Consider the following 11891-nt stretch of genomic DNA (forward strand, 5'->3'; position numbering starts at 1 on the left):
CAGCGTCGATGTCAGTTGCCGAAGTGCCGCTGGTGGCGTTATTTCTGGTCGTCTTACGTGATGACAGAGTTCTTTGGAAGAGAGCAGTGTTTTTCATCAGTTTTTGCCTGACTTTAACGTAAATCATGATGATCAGTACCACCATAACAAGGATTGGAACATCGTATATTAATAAAGACGAAACCAGAACGTAAATGGGATGGGGCAGATAGAGACACTCGTAGTTTCCTGAGTCACCCGATATCATTCGCCAGACAACGATGGCGGGAATCCAACAAATCGCCGATGTTATCCACACCATAGCAATCCATTGCAGAGCTTTTCTCTTCGAACGACTTTTTAGATGTCTGAGTGGTTTACTTACCGCTATATATCTGTCATATGCAATCGCGCAAAGATTGAGCATTGATGCTGTACAACACATGAAATCCAACGATATCCACACGTCACACATCAGTCCCCCTAGTGGCCATATCCGAGAACAACATAGACGGAAAAAAAACAGGGCATGACTACAAGGCCAACAATCAGGTCGGCCAGAGCTAGACTTATTATCAGTAAATTGTTCGGTTTTCTAAGTCTCAAATCTATGCGCACTGCGACAATGATTAACACGTTACCAATTATTGTCAACAGACAAATTGTAACACAAAGTGTTAGCAATACAAGTGAAACTTCAGTCTTATCGTACTTGCTCACAATCGTTTGATTTGCCAATGACCCGTTAATAGAGATATTTCTTGCCATTGGATTCGCGTCAGTCGTTGTCGAGTCTAAAATATTTGCCAATGAAGGCATCCATTCTCCAGTAGATTTCCACAGCGTTTGTTGTGATGTTTGTTCGACAACGGAATCGTTCATATTTGGAATTATGGAGGTTGCTGACCCATTACCTTGATAGATTTTTGTCCCATACTGTATCGTAGTAACGTCTTTAACAGTAACATATTCTTCACTTGTTGCATTGATTCCGGAGTCTTGCGACACTGTTTTGTTGAAAATGTCATCGTTCATATCTGTGGGCCCTTCCATAGTGAAGGAAATCTTCTATTCACTAATGGCGGTAACGATGGTATTGTTCAATGACTGGTAATGATGATATTGTTCAAAAACCAGCACAGGTATCCAAGAAATAATATTTTCCTAACTACGTCATGTCAGAGAGCTCGTTGCGAAATAATAAAACATGACGATTTATATGCCCAATCCGCTGTTTCTCTCTTCAGCAACGTGCAAATTTCTGTTGTAAAGACTGGAAATAGTTTAATTATGGCGAAATCTACTCCGTCTACAATGCTACTCTTCTCTGTAGTCATTAACTTCTCTGCTGAAAACGTCAGAATTCAAATCAGCGATTGTTTGAAGTGACCAATGATAATGCCCCATACATCGTCGATTTTTATACGTTAGGAATCAGACGTTAAAGAAAATATAGAGAAACGTCAAAGCAAGATGCCTTCCCAAAACAGACAAAATTGCTTCAAATCCAGTCTCGACTGTGTTTGTCTCACCCGAGCTTTCAGCTGCTATCACCAATCAAGAAGACAAAACCGTCCACTTCTGCCTTCCTCAATGTACCGGTCAATCCTCTGTCTTGGTTCGTCCTAGCAAACGTCTGGTTCTTCTGTGTAGACAAGAAAATTTAAAGCAATGTAGAATGAAATTGATTATTCGAACGACTCCAGAATATAACTTGTTTTGCTGCAAATCAACCCGTTTTGAATGATATGCTAAACAATAACAATATTCAGCAAACAATGATGGTGATATATCTACAATACAAATGAGCAGCTATTCAGATAGATTCTTCAGTGATAGGTTGTCCATTGATCAAACAGAGCTAAATCATGCTTTCATTTACTGCAATATTCACTCTCAATCTAACATGCTATCATCAGTTTTCAGCTTCCTCCGTCGTTTGTAGTTTGTCAATGTCCAACCGCAAATGTAGCTAATAGTCAGGTGGCTTAACAAAAATATCGTTACACTGATGACAAAAGTGCCAAATTTGCTACAGATGTTCGCATATATGTGTAGATCAATATTAGCTATTGCTCCAAAAATTTTGGCCACCGAAAAGGCTCGATGACGTCATAAATTCAAAATGGCCACCATTATAACGCTTAAAAATGGTAAAATACGTCTAATTCAGGCAGTTTTCAATATTTTTTGAATAAACCGACACAAACATCCCAAATTACAAATACAACATAAAATTGATGCAAATCAATTATTATGATGACGTCATAAAGCCAAAATGGCTGACCAAATTCAAAATATCCCCCATATTATCGTCTGATAATGTTCAAATACTGTTAATTAAGCCTGTTTCCAGCATTCGATCACCTGTATTGAAATTAACACTCCAAACTATAGACAAAACATATAACTGATACAAATTCATTATTGTGATGACGTCATAAAAGCAAAATGGTGACCGAAAATTACAAAATGACCTATTATGAAGTTCACTGTGCTTAGTAAAATAGCCAATTTACGTGACAAAATAATACTTTAAAGGTAATCTACAAATTGTCTTGATAATCCATAAGCTCAAAATAAATGATAAATGTACTAAAACTTAGCCAATAAGCCCAACACAAATTACAAACTACTATGAAATTATTTATTTTGAACAATGACCTCTGTCTGAAAAACTGAACCAATATAAAGGAAATAAAGGTATCTTTACCCATAGGTTCTACCTTTGAAAGTGTTACGTTATAATGAGTAGATCAATAGTGATGTGATGTCATGATAACGAAAATATGGCGAGAAACCGGTGAATAAATCATGCCTTGACCCTGGTCATGTGACCTTGGTCCCTGAAAAAAGGTTTTATGTTTGTGATATTGGTCTTTTGCTTCCTTTGTTTCAGAAGCCTTTTTCGTTTGAATTTTCTTGGATTTTTATGTCTCGATGTGTGGTGACATAGTTTTGTGCTACAGTTACTGTATTTCTCTTTTTGGAGGATGTGCCGGCCTGAAAAAGATCGTTTGGTCAGGGTTTTATGAACAAAAAGAAGACTATTTTTTGCTCTTTGAATCTAGCTTAGCTTACTTTTTTGCAGCTTTCGTGAATTTTATGAAAAGCGTATTTGCCTTTCGTTGTTCACTTACTAGACTGGTTAGCAATTCAAAGATGAAGGAAACTGCAAAAAACGTGACCAGACGAGTTTTGCTGTTTGGAAACCCAAAACATAAATACATTAAAAACACCAGGAAGAAGATAAGCAGAAATGGAAGGTTAAACAAAGATAAAAACTCAGAAAGATTCTCAGATTCATCAACAATCTTGCAAATCAAACCTTAATCAAAGCATTAAGTAAAGGCTTGAAATTTATTCCCACTCCGGAGTGTCTAGAAAAATTGTTGTATGAGTTATCAACAAATTTATTCGCATCATAGGATTGTGCGATATCATGAGAAACAATCAATCAATCAATCAGGCATCTGTTCTAAGATAAGTACATGTTCAACAATAGTAACCGCGGAAAACCCAAAAATTGTAAAACTGTCTCGAAGCAACTTAGATCGATAGAGGAAATTCCATTCGCAACCCACTTCAGAAAGAATATGACTCTGGCAGAAAAGACTGCCCTGAACAATCTGTCTAAAAACAAACACATCTTAATGAAACGCATCAATAAAGGATGAGGCATAGCAATTGTGAATAAGATAAATGACATTAAAGAAAGTTATAGACAGCTGCGAATTGAAAAATGTTCACTAATACACTTGGCGACATTGACTATACAGTGGATATTGTATACGAAATCATTTATCTGCGATAAGAAAATCATTGACGAGGTGATTTACAGTTTCCCCATTTCCATAAGTAGAATAATTTGTACGCCACGATGGTATCTCATGCCAAAAATACACAAAACCAAAGCAGAAGAAACAATCATCACCCAACGTCTCAATATAGAAATGGCTGCTCGAGCCCAATAAAACAAATGTCGGAATTTCTAGACCTTGTCATAAAACCAATTGTCCTAAACGACTTATAAATGCCAGGGACACAAAAAACTTTATTCTCTAGCTAGAACCAATTGAAAAAAACAAGCAAACTCTATTCTGGTAACATTAGACGTGGTATCAATGTAGAAAAACATGCCAAAAATGAAGCCATATATGCAGCGATCGTAGCGTTGGACTCTGAAACAGTACTGCCAACTGGTATGATACAAAAACCCACCATCAATGTATATGAAAGCCTTAACTGTCGATTATTCTGAAACGCAACATATTTTAATTCAACTGAGAAAAATACAAACGAATCTATGGATGCAGTATGGGCTCACCAGAAATAGCTGATATCATATACCATGAAACGGAGAAAGTTATATTAAATCCCAAATCCGGTCAAATATTCGTATGGAAATTTAAAAGGTGACATGTCCATGGTTTACACAGGAATCGAACATCAACTTTTAAGATTCAGAACATTTGTCGAGGAGTGCAACACCCTGTACTCTACGTTCAACTTAGGAATTCATAATTGAACATTCTATCCACAAAATCCCATACCTTGACGCAATTGAGAGAGATGGCTCGATTTTAAAACCCATACAAAACCATCTGACGATATTTACCTGCCACCGACTTTCAAATGCTTCATTGAAGATGAATTACTCAGATATGTTCATGCAACAACAATATGGACTTTATAAAAAGGTCAATTTCTCAACGCAAAATCTTCAACAAAGAGATTACAAAAAGAAAGACATAGCTTGTTGTATCAAAAGAATGTAACAAAACGTCAGCCATCCTTCATCAACAAAAGTAAAAATAATGATGTAACAAAATACTAGTCAGCACAGCCTCATCAAAACCAGCCTAATCAAACAATGTGATAAGAATCTGGAAAATTATGAAGGGCGATTAAACGCTGGCCATGGTTTTCCAGAAAACCTATAATAACGTATAAAAGGAAGAAAAACATACGATATATCCTTCTTCAAGCAAAATTTAATCACAAGGAGAGTACAAATGAACGGTCTGAGCATCAATTCACGCAATTCTGACCAAAACATAATGATTTTAGCATCTCTCTTTGATGAACAATGGCTATCATTAAAATGAGCATGTGGGAATACAAAACCATTCAAGTGACTGAAGAAGGGACCCCACTTTGGCCCGAAACGCCGCTAGGAGAAATAACCAACATAAAACCTTATTTCCGGGACCAATGTCACATTACGAGGGTCAAAGCACTATCGATTCACTGGTTTCTCACCATTTTCCCTTATCACCAAACCACATTGATCTACTCACTATACGTATCACAAGCAAAGGTAGAACCAGTGTGTGAAGTTGCCTTCATTTCCTTTATATCCATTCGATTTTTCAAACACAAACCATTTTTAGTAATCAATAATCTCATAAAAGTTTTTTACTTGTGTTGAACTTATTGGCTAAGTTTTGATACATTTATCTTTTATTTTAAGTTTATGGAATATTAATACAAATTGTACATTACTTTTATGCTATCATTTTGTCAACGTCTACGTAAATGGGCTATTGTACCTAGCATAGTAAACTTCTTAATCGTCCATTTTGTAACTTTCGGTCGCCACTTTGGTTTTATGACGTCATCTCAATAATAAATTTGCATCAATTATCTGTTTTGTCTGTAATTTGGGGTGTTCATTTCAGTTTAGGTGATAAAATGCTGAAAACAGGCTTCATTAACAGTGTTTTGACATTAATTTTTTAGACAATGTTATGGCGGACATTTTGAATTAGGTCGGCCATTTTGGCTTTATGACGTCATCATAATAATTAATTTGCATCAATTCAATGTTTTATTTATAATTGAGAATGTTTGAGTCAGTTTATTTACAAGAATAGTGAAAACTGGCTGAATAAACTCTATTTTACCATTTTAAGCGTTATAATGGCGGCCATTTGAATTTATGACGTCATCGAGCCTTTCCGGTGGCCAAAATTTTTGGAGCAATAGCTAATTTTGATATACACACATATGTGAACCTCTGTAGCAAATTTGGCACTTTTGTCATCCGTGTAACGATCTCGCTGTTTTTTGTTGCTAAGCCACCTGACTATAAGAAACCATTTGTTTCCTGATGGGAAATATTGCGGCACCTTACTGAATCACTACAAGTTCGTTATATCATTATAGACAACTTGACGTGGTGTCAGCTCTTTATGGCAAGCCGGTCACAGCCTCGTTCAACAACAATGTTCAATTGGCTGATAACTGTTTCACTGCTTTCAATACTGGCACTCTTTTATCGGATCATAATTACATTGATGTCCATATTACGGGGTTTATTGTTTACGTCATTTCTTCATGTGTAACACAATAAGGCAGATATCAATATAATATACCGGTAACTCCATTTAATCGTATTTTGATTACAAATATCGAAGCGATGCTGTTTGACGGTTAAGGTTCTGTAATGTATGCATTCTCGATTGTCCCTGGCTCGATAAAGGTTATATCATCTTTTGATATGTATGCACTTTGGAAATCATTTAATTAAAACTACAGCTAATGCTTTTCTCTAACAGGTGTTGCCCTGGGAAGTTATGTAAAACCCCTGTGGATCGTTGAATGTACAAATCTTGGGATTTGATGAACAGACAAAGATACTGATATTTTGTATTCAATAACAATCGCAAATCTATTATCTTTAATATTGTGAGAGAAAACACAGAAAATTAAATTTCCTTTCAGATGTCCACACAAACCAGTTAGACAAGCCAGGAATCGACGGATTTCAGAACCTATATTGACATTTTTGAGTTTATGGATCATTAGATTTATGAACTACTTAACATCCTGGGGCGAAGATCCAAATACTGTATGCAAGGATGGTAGCTAGCATGGTTTTTGAGATGGAAGCCTTTGCTAGCCATTGTAACGATTACAACAAAGAAAAGACGTAGATACAAGCATTGTTATGAGTGTCACGCTGTTTCCATAGAAGCAGAACATATCTCTGACAAGTTGATTTTCTCGGTGAAAAAATCAAAGGAGAACATTGTAGGTATGTTCCCGCGCTAGTGTAACCTCCAAATAGATTGAAAACCTCGTTTCGTTTCCTTTGACGGTATTGATTTGTACCGATGCGCTTATTCCTCTAATCATGTATTTCTTTACTTCACTCTATCTTTGCTTCTGATCTCTCTCTATCCCTTTACCTTTTCCTGTCTCTTATTACAGCTACATTCACTATTTGCGCTTTCAGTGACATGTACAGAGAGTTTTGCTTGACGTCACAAATAAATCACTAAGCTTATAGTAACATACTTTTTTCATCTCTAGCAAAGTCGCCCCGAGTGCTGTTCTAAAAACCCCAATTCATCACCTTACTCGTCACACGGATCTGTAATGTCAGGTGTTTGCCTTCCTACTTCAAAGATATCGTTGCGATGTACCAGTTACTTTACATATTACGGCACGCTTTTCCGTCGAACAACATTTCAACATGGCGGTTCTGACACTGGTCGTCACCATGGTCAAAGTGTTCAGCATCGTGCATTTACATCCTTGTTCACGTATAGAATTCGGTGTTTTCGTCATGTCATGAAAAAGTTGACACCTGAATCAATCGCATGTAAAGCACTGCACTTCCATAGAAAAATTGAAAAAATGAGAAAAAGTTGAATATGTCTAATTTACAAGCCCGATGATACCGGTAAACTGTTGGGAACGAGACTGGTGAATGTTGAATTATGCATCACTTAAAGCACGTTATTTGTTTAATGACGTCACAGGTGCTGTGCCTCTGAGGCTTCGTTGAACGGACTTATGAACGATCATGTAAATTACTGAAATACCATCTAGTCCATTAGATGTAGTCACTTTGACTTTCCATCTTATCTCGTAGTTGATTGATCGATGGAATAATGAGTTGATTGAAACCATGTTTCCTAATACCGTGAAATCAAAAGTCGTGATACTAAGATGTTATCAGTTAGCTTGTGTAAGAAGCCATTCTTTGAAACCAAGTCCTTTGAATAGCGAGAACAGAAGCAAAAACGATGAATGTGTTGTAGCAGCTTTTGATTACTATTAAGGTGTCAAGCTCAGATTTTCGCGTATCATGCTAATAACATTTACAAAGTACAATTCCTTAAAGGAGGATTTACATTTTGTTTGAAGTTATTCTGATGCCTTGATCACCGCAAAAATAAACTGATGAATCGTCCCGTAGACGTCGCCTGTAGATGTTCAAAAATAATTTATCTCCTCCAACTTTCAGCATCGGCTATTTTCATACATCACCAGTGTCATTCAATGGTCTGTAGGCCTAAAGCTATCCATATTAATTAATTCTGAAGTGATTGTCAAGGTCACTGATTTTCGGTTCAAATTCAGGGACATATTGATATTTTGAATACCTGGACTAAAATACCAAAAGATCGTGTAATAGTAATGATTATAGCCTTACTCAGCTCATCGACAATTATATTTTGCGTCGTTAGAACTACATGACATGGTTCGCTCCAGTGTCTGTGATGCATTTTTATTAAATTTGTCAACAAGTAAATTAATGTATTAGCAACTCTAATGAAACACCAATTCAGGGTTATCGGGGGAATTACATGAATGGAACATGGTAGAAAGATGAAGAAGGTCTCAAATAAACATTTTCGCTTTTAAGTGATAAAACGTTTATGAAAAACTACAATTTTAAAGTAGATTTCGATACTTGAAATCAGATTAATGCCAGACTTTGATAATATCAATTTTGAAGATTGCAGATTTTGTTTTTTAACCCTGTATAAATATCGGTGATAAAGATTGCTATAGCTTGAACGCACGGCAATTGGTTACAGAATTGTCCCAAGCAGTCATAAGTCACACAAACACCATTGTATTTTTATGATTGACAGCGCGTTCCGTTTACAATCTCCTGCACTTGCAATGCGCTAACGAAATTCTGTATTTGTCAATTTTCTGCAGTATGACAAATAACAAAAGTTTATGTGTTATACTTTGGTAGAGTTCTGTCTCTGCAAAAAAATTAAAGATTAGTAAGTGAACAAGACGTGGAATCATTTTGCAAATAGGGTGCGTGCTTACTGTTGGGGGGGGAGGGCTGGGGGAATGCTCAATGCATTATTGCAAAGCAGTACATTATTCAAAAAAATACATGTCAAGTTCACATTTTCATGTACATTTCTTTGAGTTATCACGTTTACATACATGCATTCAATTGTTCGTGCATGCACGCATTTACGTATACATGTATGTGCAGACAGTATTGGTTTTGGTTGCAAACTTGTAGTACGTTTTAACTATACGAGGTAAAATGTAGATTTAAAAGGTAAATTTACATTTCATAATACTGTACCTTCATAAAAAATCTGCATTCGACCTCTTTATCATTCTCTTTGGTGACTTGACGGACATTTCTGGGAGGACTGGTCAGGGACTTCTAGAATTAACGCATGGAAGATGCTCACCTGCCCTTCATTCCTCCATGGAAAACAAAATAACCCTCTGCGATCCAAATCACCCAGCCACTCCGATCTAAAGACAAGTAATTTAACACGAAATAGGGCCGACAATAGTAAAACGACTTATTAGTGGTCTAACAACTAGTGTTCTTGTGAATTGCATTGACCTGTACCGCTCATTTTCAATGTTTTCTGAGAAATAAATAAATTGAAATAACAATTGCCGTTATCCGCTACATACCTCAAACGTCCAGAGTAGAGTCGTGTTATGGCAATACCTTTGAGTGACTATTGATCTCGATGACAGAGGGTATCTGCATCCCAGCCTAGCGTGTCTCTGCTTCACTAAATACCGATTAACATGATGTTGACAGGTTTCATTGAACCATCATCGTGCATAAATTATCTCTGGGTCAAACAGCATACAGCTATTCTGAATGGATGTCAGAGATTTGAATCTTGAAAGTATTAATCGACACTATAATATTTCCGCATAAGCTATTAGCACTGAGGAATTCAGCCGTATCTGGCAACACATGCTGTTTTGGAAACAACCTTGCAAAGAAAACCATCTCATGAGATTGACTCAAATTGTTAAAAGTATTGTCCATCAGTCGACATCCAATTTCTCGCCAAATTTTGAATTATTTCGAAGGCCAAGATGTATAATGTGTAGAAAGGTGTAAATGCAATCTCTTAGGACTCAAGTTCCCTAGCGATGGCCCTGTCATTAACCAAGGTGTGATTAGCTTTCCAGTGATGTACGGCCTTGGTCGCTTACAATATGAAAACACCTCATATGTACAGAATTAAAGTTCATACTCTGTACGCTATACTAGCTATACGGTTTCATGACAAGGGTACATATGTTTTCACCGACACGATAAATGCAATGATGATCACGTGATGTATTCTGGCTGACCCTTGCTTGATAGACCCTATTATACACGATGTCATCGGCCAAAATACAGCCATGGATTAGATAGTTCACTACGTAACAGCCAAGTTATTTGATCATCTTCCCACCTTTTAGCGTCAAATAATTGTTAAACAATTATTTGATGACTATAGTCGTAGAGAACACTTATTCATATAAGCTCCGTTCTCTTCTAAGGAAAATTTAGAAATACTCTACCACGTGACATTCTGTATCATACAGAGTGATTATGCCGTTTACATACCCATGATGATTTTGTTTCGGTAATTGCATTGAAAGATACCAAATATCACGTTGACAGGAGTCAATCCAAACAGAATGGTCTTTAATTGGCAAAATTGGAAATTACTTTGCAACTTAAGTGATTTGACGCGTCTGTCTAAATTCAACATTATATCACTTTAGGCCTACTTGTCATAACATCATTAGTATCAGCAATCAGCCAGCCAGGCTACAGCCTGGACATACCGTCATCATATCTGTACACAGCTATTATCTCCGTCTTAGTTACGCTTTCTAAAACTCCTTGCAAAAAAAGCCAGGGTACCTGTCACTTGGTTTTAGCGGTACAATACGTACTGAGTGGTAAGAACTGTTCAAGACACATCTAGCTAAGGGGAAAAAGAGGTTTACTTTTCATTGTCGTGCGCATTCAGATAGACAAGTCGCGTCAGCCTTTTTATCACATTCACTTTGAAAATAATAAATGTGAAAACTCATTTTCTACGGACGACAGATAGTAAACCTATCGTCGCATCTTGTTGGGTATCAGAATTTTATTACATGTAAACATTCCAAGTCCTGTGTTTCGTTATTTTCGTGTTCATGGTTGAATTTTGAACCCCAAAAATAAAAATTAAACTAAAAAAAGCGCCATCATGTCATTTTAGACCGTTGGGATGTTTCTATTTTGTGTTTATCGTACACAAATATGACATCCCCAAAACAACTGTGACCTTGTGTAATTTCTTCCCTGTCCCTGAACTCTATAAAATTAATGATCGTCTCTTCAATGATTACAAACCATCAACACATTCAAAAGTAGAAAATTGGAATTCTATATTGTCCCGTTTCTTCAAAATGATATGTACTCGTGCAATTATTACTGTACATTTTTAGAAATAGTGGGCAGGTCTGTTTTTAATTGGCTGCATATACATTTCTATGAAGCAATTCTTTATAATATAAGAAATCACTCACAGTCAGCATGTAGCGAAGGCTCAACTTTACTTAGCGTTGCTAATCGGCTTTCATTGGCTCAGTTACTGTAAATACTGATGAATTCGCTCTGCGGTGTTGAGACAGACGTTAATAACGAGAAAGAAACATCGAATGAAATGTGGAGGCCGTCTTGAAAGTGAGAAATTACTCACCTGTTGCTTTGAAAATGATGTGAGCAAGACCAAGGTTGAAACAGTAAATCTTCTGACGAAGGTGTCCCCTGATGACGTCAGAATCAAGAGGATGTTGGTAGTTGTATCGTTTTTCAGTTTTCGCCGACTCTACTCGGAGTCTAT

At 36.6% G+C, this 11891-nt stretch overlaps 1 long non-coding RNA gene across 1 annotated transcript; it reads right to left on the reverse strand.

Moving 5' to 3' along the window:
• Positions 1-541: 541 nt before the first annotated feature.
• On the reverse strand, positions 542-9773 carry LOC139146368 (uncharacterized). The gene is made up of 3 exons (XR_011555129.1): positions 9679-9773; positions 9332-9510; positions 542-1624 (listed from the first exon to the last, which is right to left on the reverse strand). It is a non-coding gene; the product is annotated as an uncharacterized lncRNA (long non-coding RNA).
• Positions 9774-11891: the final 2118 nt, after the last annotated feature.

Source organism: Ptychodera flava, chromosome 12 (assembly GCF_041260155.1).
Source record: "Ptychodera flava strain L36383 chromosome 12, AS_Pfla_20210202, whole genome shotgun sequence".
NCBI classification, from domain to species: Eukaryota; Metazoa; Hemichordata; class Enteropneusta; family Ptychoderidae; genus Ptychodera; species Ptychodera flava.